Source organism: Priapulus caudatus, unplaced genomic scaffold (assembly GCF_000485595.1).
Source record: "Priapulus caudatus unplaced genomic scaffold, Priapulus_caudatus-5.0.1 Scaffold3301, whole genome shotgun sequence".
In the NCBI taxonomy this organism is placed as follows: Eukaryota; Metazoa; Priapulida; class Priapulimorpha; order Priapulimorphida; family Priapulidae; genus Priapulus; species Priapulus caudatus.
This window is the reverse complement of record NW_014580362.1, coordinates 1-8729: the sequence shown is the minus strand read 5'-3', so window position 1 is coordinate 8729 and position 8729 is coordinate 1. Positions and strand designations below refer to the sequence as shown.

The following is an 8729-nucleotide window of genomic DNA, read 5'->3' as shown; positions in this document are numbered from 1 at the left end:
TGCTTCCAAATCTACGACCATGGTCACCAGTGAATCAATTCACTAATGGCCAACGACTGCCATCTAGCGGCGAGCTTTGCTGCAAATTATAACTACATTTTACGTGACATTTTTGCTGCAAACTACGTACTTACGACAATATAGAATTGAATTTTAAGCGAGTGAATTGGCTCTAACGTTAATAAAATGGTTTAAATGCAACACATTTCCTATCTATATCATTAAAATGTCTAGTCAAATACTTCAAACATTGAACTACTGATGTCTAAAAACGAACTCAATGGAAAACTACTCTGAATTCGATTAACAACATACGAATGGTAACAAGACAGTTTCACGTTAACGTAGTGCATCATTGCAATAGCAGTCCTGGCTTCAACGATTTTATGCACTCACGCCTCCCGTCAGCTTGATGATGTGTCTATGTCTTCACAAATATTCATTTTACATGATATGCTGGCTCATTGCCGGCGTGTGCTGATCCGTGGGTGTGGCAGTGTTACGCAGCTTCTCAGCAGAAGTGAGTTTGAAGTCCTGGTTCTTGGTTCCTTAATCCTTGTTCCGGTTCCTTCCTGGTTCCGTGTTCTGTAACAACAGTAAAGACAAAAGTGAAATGATTAAGTGCGAGATTATTAATATGTAAGTATAGGTGATTAAGTTAATGAGCAACCTGTTAGGAGGCATTATAACGAATCATATCAGTCAACTCATTTATGGATATTTCATATAATATACATTTCTATTAGGACTGTCATCGATACCAACGCCGTCGATGTATCGTGATGGATTTGCATGCGATATTGATATTGAAAAAAATTCCAGAATAGCGATCCGATACAGTAAAATAGTATTAGTAAAAAACCGTTTTGCTCTAGTGTTGTTACCTTACACCTCATAGGTTATTCTGCTGAAATATGAGCGGGTATTCTCTACTGCAGGCGGTGTTTTTAACCGAGGGAAGGAGAGTTTGGTGCCTGACAATGCCAACATATTAGTTTTTATTTACACTATAACTATACAAAGTATAGAAGCATAGCGCTGCTTCGGAGGAGACATATTGTGACCTAACTTCCTAAGATGGACTACCGACTAGTGGTGCTGTATCTTTAGTTTATGGATGAGCTAGCTTTACTGAGCTTCCTGGTGGATTTAATAGACGTGGAGTCATTCTGTCACATTCTGTTCGTTCTATTTCATTTTATTCACGTTGCAATATAAATATATAGGTTTAAATTAACTCTTTAGGTGTATTCTTTCTTTTTAGTTGCTTAAACTAGGCGTTGCATTCCTAGCAGAGAAACATTAGTCCCATGCAATGTAGCGTCAAGTGTACTAATTTAAGTTCAAAATTACAGCAAAGGCTACCACCATACATCCCAAAAAGGAATTTGAAACATTATATTTATATTATACGAATTGGATAGAATCGAATCAAAATATTGGAAAACACTATTTTGATAATCGAATCGAAATATTTTCATATCAATGACAGCTCTAACCTTTTATGTCCAATCTCAACTATAACAGCCCAGACAGACCAAAATTAATTTATTAAAACCATAAAATGGAAAATTTTGATAATGGCAAACAACTACCTTACTCCCTTTCTCCCTCTCCATCCACTCTGTCTCTCTTTCTCTCTCTCTCTCTCTCTCTCTCTCTCTTCTCTCTCTTTCTCTGTCTCTCTCTCTCTCGACACACACGCACATGCATGAATGCACGTATGCATACATGCACACATATATGTATGCACCCCCTATTCCTCACCCTCTATCAAACACTCTCACTATATGCTGCTCTTTACTCTAATACATGCCCACAAGACACGCTCTTCTCTAAGACACGGACAGAAACTACTCACTGTGTATTGCTGGTTTAAATGATAAGCATGCATGGTGTTTGAATGGAGGAAAAGACATCTTGCTCCAATCCCAGCCTTATGACTCAACACTCTGGCACCAATTATCCCTCTTCCATCTGAAAACACATACCTTCAAAGTGACAGAACATGTATAGTTGGTTAAAATTAGTTAAAATTGTTAAGTTTGGTTCTGTCAACCAGATAATGTCTTATATTGATCACTGAATTTGACACAAGCACGTTTATATCTATATATTGCAATTGACTGAATTAGATTTGCTTGTGCTGTAATGACTAAAAAACAACAAGTTACCTATGATCAGACATTCCTCTTTTGCTTCCTCTTCATTGTTGAAGTCATCATCTTGGTCGTTGCCCACATCGTCATCATAGTCTATTTCTTCTTCTTCTTCTTCTTCTTCTTCGTCGTCGTCGTCCTCGTCGTCAGCGGCGTTTCCTTAGAACTTCATTTTCATTTTTTTCTTCTTCTTCTTCTTCTTCTTCTTCATCTTCCTTGGGTCTCTAGCAGATATTTAGCTGGAGAAAGACATTTACCTTCTTTGATGTGGATTATCTTGTAGAGCAGCACTCCTTTAGCTATGTGTCTCCTTCCCTCCAATTTTGTTATGTTCAATGCTGTGTTCAGTCCATCTCCACTATATTAGACATCTTCACCGTAACCCTGGCACGGGAGGCTAAACAGGTGCTATGCCTTGCCTAAGGACAACCTGTAGCTAGGGGCGGCAAAGGAAGCTTATCTCCTCACTAGTGACAAAGTCACTCCCTTCTCCAAGCAAACCTTCCATAAAATGCCTTGCTCATGGGCACAACAGAAGTGATCAAGGTGGGACTCCAAACTCCAGACTGTTCAGCCTGAAGTCCTGAGCGCCACAAACTTGGCCTGCTCTTTCCAGGTGGTTCTTGCACGGTAATGACGCTGTCTCCATAAGTAGTTAACGTCTCGTAGGCGCCAAAGTCCCTGGCGAGCAAAACTCGAACTAAACCGCGCAACCGAATTTTCCGCGCGGTTAACAACATATAGACACAAACACCTGAGTACATTGTTGGTACATTATCGGTGAGGAGAGCCCTGCGCGCGCCCGGCTGCGACATGCGTACGTTTGCGCATGTGGCCGGGGATAATTGCGCGTGCCGGAACGAAGCCGACTCGCGGAGCCGAGCAACAGCCCACACGAGTCGCGTGAGTGCGACGCCACGGGAGCGACCAACTCTACCCAAATTTAGTCCCAAAATATGGCAGCACGTATAAGATTGTAGCTAGGTACATATATAACCGTTATATATCACACACGTATTTATATATATCCGTACACTGTATATACCCTTGTAGCTAGGACATGAATATTGTAATTGCGGGGAGTACAGTTGCGCGCTACGCACGCCCTATGTATCGCGCCCGCCCTAGCATCGATGACGTCATTCAACCTATGCGATTGTGCCAGGGTAAACCTGCGAGCCGGACACCCCAACCCTAACTCCCATGCTCTTGGGAGGGGGGAGGTGTGATTTCCCATGCTCTGACCAGCTAAGGTGTTGTCTCACCCCCCTGGCACACGCAAACGTAAACCCATCCTGACACACCCTCTGAACTTGATTCCTAAAGGGAGGAAGTCCGCGATGGTGACTGTCGTCGGAGGCCACGCGCTGGTGATTGACACGATGCTGCTAGCCCTATATTGAATGCTTAATTTAGGGGCGGCGCCCGTATCCAAGGCTATTATCTACCTATGGTTATATATGCTGCTGGCCATACTGTAGTAAGAGTCCAGTGCATCACTACACCTGTGCACGTACTCCTACCCGAATCCTGCTACATATACGTGTACCGAAGAGGCGGTATATGGAGTGAGGGCTGCGACAGATGGCGTATACCCGGGGGTACAAATCCGCACGTCCAGCGGCTGTGCAAAGCGTAAGTTTGCACGTACGGCCTAGGAGAAGATGTAGGTGTGATGCAGCAGCACTGGTATGGCCGCATTGGCTATACAGGCTTCCTTCTGTTTGGGACACTTGGCATTACTTTGCTGGAGAAAGATGCTGCTGTTAGGGGCTTCTTGGTTATTCATTATCTTCTATATATAGCAGTACTTCTTTGACTGTGTCTCTCCTTCCCACCAGTGTTGTATTTATTATGCGTATTCCGGTGTTGAATAACGTTAACACCAATATCAGCTTAGCTCCGACTGCAACGAACAAGTCCCAGCACACCCCACTACTGTGTGCCCATCTCTGCTGTCAATCGTTGTACCAAGATGTCTCTCCAGTTGTATTCCTTGTACTAGCACCCGTCACATGTGAGATTGTCTGTACATGGCGCAGCCTGTAAATCACAGAAGTGGATTAGTAAAGAGCGTAGCTTATCGTCCTGACTTACACATGCCGCTTCCCGTTATCGCTGCTTCTCTCTTGCAGTCTCACTTTTTTCTCCTTCATGCCCTACCTCCCTGTTCTCTATTTCCTTTTTTTCTCTGTATCAATCTCTGCCATCTCTCTTTCATCTACTTTCTCATGCTCCCTCTCCCCCTGTATTTCTGCCTTCTGCTTCTCTTTCTCTCTCTCCCCCTCTCTCTCTTTTGCTCTCCCTCTCTCTCTCGCTCTCTGTTTTTTTTTCTCTCTTTCTCTCTCTCTCTCTATCTCTCTCTCTCTCTCTCTCACTCTCTCTCTCGTGCTCTCGTGTTTCTCTTGTGCTTTCTCTTCTCTCTCAACTTTATGTGTCTACACATAATGTGTGTACTTGTTGGTCGATAAAAAAGTGTCAGCTCTTATTTTACATAACTTAACGCTAATCTGCTATGATAAGGGTTGTGGGTATACGATAGTATAAAAATGTAGTAAGTTTGCAGTTATCTTTACCCATGCAGCCCTTCACCCAGCCACAGACTGTTCAAAAACTGGGCACATCCTGTGGCAGAGTGAAGGGCTTTACGGGTAAAGCTAGTTTGTAGTAACATAATAGGGCTCATCTTATCTTAGGCCAAAAAAAAAAATACCTGTGTTTCCGGTTTCCCGACCCTACCTAGTTTTTACACCCGACCCTACAACTTTTTATCCATATTTTTCAAAATAAAATTGAAAAAAAAAAAAAAAACTGAAAATCCGATAGAAATTGAGTAAGTTGATCAACCCATACGCACGCTGATGGCCCCGATAGCGTTTATAGCGCATGGGAGACAACTCGCGCAAGCCACGTGAAATACCGCCGTGTCACGCGAGATCGTCGCACGTGTAAACAAGACAATAATGGCGATTACAAAAAAAAAGATTTGGAAAAAAAAAAAGTTAAAGCCTACCTACCCTACCTATTTTTTTTCAGCATGAAATCGGAAACACAGGTATTTTTTTGTTTGGCCTTAACACAGTCAATATAACTTCACTGTTCAGACACACTGCGGGTTAAGAAAAGTATCATCTTGAATTTCCATGTGTCACCAGGGTTCAGTGATGCCCACGCTTCAAACCCTAGCACACAGGTCACCAGCAGCTGAATAACCAGCATCGTAGTAACTAATACTGTTATTGTTTTGTTTTATTTGTATTGTGTAGTGAGTACCTACATTTTTATTTATAGCATTAATGAGCAAATAGCTAGCCTACATTACTGTTTTACCTGAAGGATATCACGCTAGAATTTAGCAACATTCTACAAATTTGAAATCGAGAATGCACGCGTGAAACATGACATTGACAAAACCACTTCGGACATCTTTCACGATCTGCATTATAGTCTGTTCAACAGCTACTACGCGATGCCGCACACTACAACATTTTTCGGACAAGCAAGAGTCAGTGAAACAGTCTTATCCTTATTACTTTGTAGCGATATGTTCTTTTAGATATGTTTTAGCGATGGATCGTGCAACTCTGCAGAACAGGCGGGGCGTATCAACTGATTTTGTTTATCATTACGTGGAGGTTTGACACAACGGTTTTGGGCGACGTCGGAAAATGTCGTGACTAGACTGTGTTTCTAATAAAGTACCTATATAGAGCTCCGAAGTGATGGCGTCACGGTGGCATGACAACGAACCCACTGGTTCTAAACAATCATTGGCCCCGTAACATTAACTGCGTGAAAATGGTGCCGTGTTTTGTACCCGATTCTAACCATTATTCTGAGTCATCAGCTTTTATAGATTTCCAAAGGATGGAAGTGAAAACCAACGATGGATTAAGTTGATAAGGTATGCAGATGTTTTTTTCTAGGCATTTTGATGATGAAATCAATCGACTTGCTACTAGGGCTGTAACGATACACATACCTCTCGATTCGATCCGTATCTCGATATTAGCCTTTCGATTCGATTCCCAAAATATTGAAATGTTATCTTATTTTGTATATTTTCATAATTTTGCAATAAAAACCATTTTAAGCAACTATTACAATTATATATCTTGCTAGAAGTTAGTTGACAACACCCTCAAGAAGACCTCTGTAAATTTTTAAGACTGTACCCCCTCAGGGGGAAACTCACGACATGGGGGTGTAAACGCTACTCTGACCGTAGCCTGTGAACCGCTATACTCACCATAATAAGACCATTGCCATTGGCATTGCTTGACCAAGTGCCATGCCTTATGTGAAGAATCACGTCAAAGATACTAGCAATGTCTCGTACACGCGTTTATTTTAGTCGAACACTGTGATGTAGTGTCAACAGCGGTAAACTGAAAGTATACAAAAAAGCTATCTTAAGTAAACTCTAACTCGAGTACGCATAAATACTGAGTAATTAAATAACCATTTAATGACTAAGTTCTTAGTTAAAAATCCTATTACTGTGCTTTAGGTTATACTCCAGCCGCTGCTGCCACCAACGGGAGATTTGAGAACTAAAGTAATGACGAATTTACATTAACTTTCTGACAGAAAAATTGGCATGAATGGTAGCCTAAAGATACCACAAGGCACCAAAAATTATCGTTTACAATGTACATGTATTTAAGCCATGAGGAACTACCTCACATGGGCCATACCAGCTAAATTATTAAATAAGGACAGAATCCTGCCAACCTCGCGACACTTATGGTGGCATACAAAGGAAACTGATCGGCGTTGCCTGCCTCACATTCAAAGCTTCTAAACACACATAAACCAATATAAATCTGAAAAACTTACAGAACATTGTCTCCACTAGTGATTCCCACAGAAGAGTAACCTCGGTCGGAGATTGAACTCACAAAAATAAACTAGACTTCGTGTAAAGGGTGGACGAACGTCGAGCGATGTTTTCACCCCATCGAAGTGGCGAAGCGCGCCGTTATCTCATTCCACGAATGCCAATTGAAATTGAAAACGCAACTGCAAGTGCCGCTATCGAATCGGCACAACTCGGGAAAGGCTCGTAAACCCCCGCCCCCGAGACAACTGCTCCGAATTACACAATCTTACGGACGATAGTCTACATACCCCACCCCCTGACGGAGTCTAACACAATGTCTAAACAATTAAAACACGTTATGACAACAACCTTGAAGAAGCAGAGGCCTAACTTGTTTATAGCCACTTTGCCTTTAACATAGCAGCAAACACCCAATAAACTGAAAAGCGTCCTGCGTTGAACAACACAAACCCAAACAGCGGGTTATCTGGCTCATAGCATTTAATTAACTGAAATCTACCCAGCTACTCTGGACGTGGTAGCTAAGTTTCACACAGAACGCTGAAGCCGATAAACTGACTCTCAGAAGGTCGCATAGGCTATTTTTGCTCGAAATTTGTTGTTGGGTTAATCAGATGTTACGCCAGTAGCGCGAAACGTCGCCACAACCACCACATTAAAGTTACCAGAAATCCTATGCCATTAGCAGACCAGCCCCGCGGGCAGAAAGTTCAACTCATGCGTTCGAACAGAGTAAGGCAGGTCGTAGAATCACAAACGGTTTTTTTATGTCCTTTAACCCATCAGTCGCCGGGCTGCGCGCCGCTACCGCTACTTTAGCGCATGCATACAGTACTAGACCGCTAATGTCGCATAGCCCCAATAGACTTCAGCGACGAATATCGACACAATCCTTGGGATGAGCAGGCGTGCTAGCACTTCAACCGCAGAATCCCGAGATAGCAACCTGCCGAAGCGGCGAATAAGCACATGCGAAGAGGAAAGTCTGCTCAACCTTCCATGTGTGCGAATAAAGTTAGCGCCTCTTTCAAACACAGACCTTGGCCGACAGGCGTCTGCGCAGTACGTTGGTGGGCGTTTTTAACGTCGACAGGCCGGCGATACGTTCATCGTCTCCGCGCGGTAAAACCGCCCGACAAGTTCGACCACAGCCACCAAAGCCTCTCGCGTAGGTCGTCGTCGCATAAATCGAGCACGCAAATGCACCTTGGAGATGCGTTTGGCCTCAGAATTTCCCTTTTCCCAGCCGCTGTCTCTCAGTTGCAAGCCGTGCGCAGGTAATTTCCCGTTTCCATCGAAGCACAGAACGCCCGGGCGGGACAGCACTTGGCACATCGGCCCGCAGCGGCGGCGGCCTTATCGACTCACGATTCTTGACAACTGACCGAGCGGCATCTTGTTCGGCACCGTGCCCAGCAAGAAATCATTAGCGCATCTCAAATAAAAGCAGAAAGTGGTAAAAGCTCCTTCCGGCGTCTGGACTACCATGGCGTGAGCGCGGCGACTGCTTCAAGAATGGCCTCGACTTCAATTAACGTTGTTCCTAAGGGCAAGGGGTCTGTCACTAAGGGTTGTCTGAGTAGTCGGAGATGGTTAGCAACACCCGGTGGCGGTTGGGGGAGCCAAATGGGGGCGAGACAATATTTTATCATAACTTGATTTTGGAATCAAGTCTTGCTGTCACACAACAATGTCTCTCAGCGCACCAGTATAGTAGCAAAAGGAGA

General features: G+C 43.5%; 1 long non-coding RNA gene across 1 annotated transcript; it reads right to left on the bottom strand.

The window, feature by feature from the left end:
- Positions 1-6: 6 nt before the first annotated feature.
- On the bottom strand, positions 7-2922 carry LOC106819375. Its single transcript, XR_001395410.1, has 3 exons — positions 2175-2922; positions 1862-1977; positions 7-585 (listed from the first exon to the last, which is right to left on the bottom strand). It is a non-coding gene; the product is annotated as an uncharacterized LOC106819375 (long non-coding RNA).
- Between the last annotated feature and the right edge of the window lie 5807 nt (positions 2923-8729).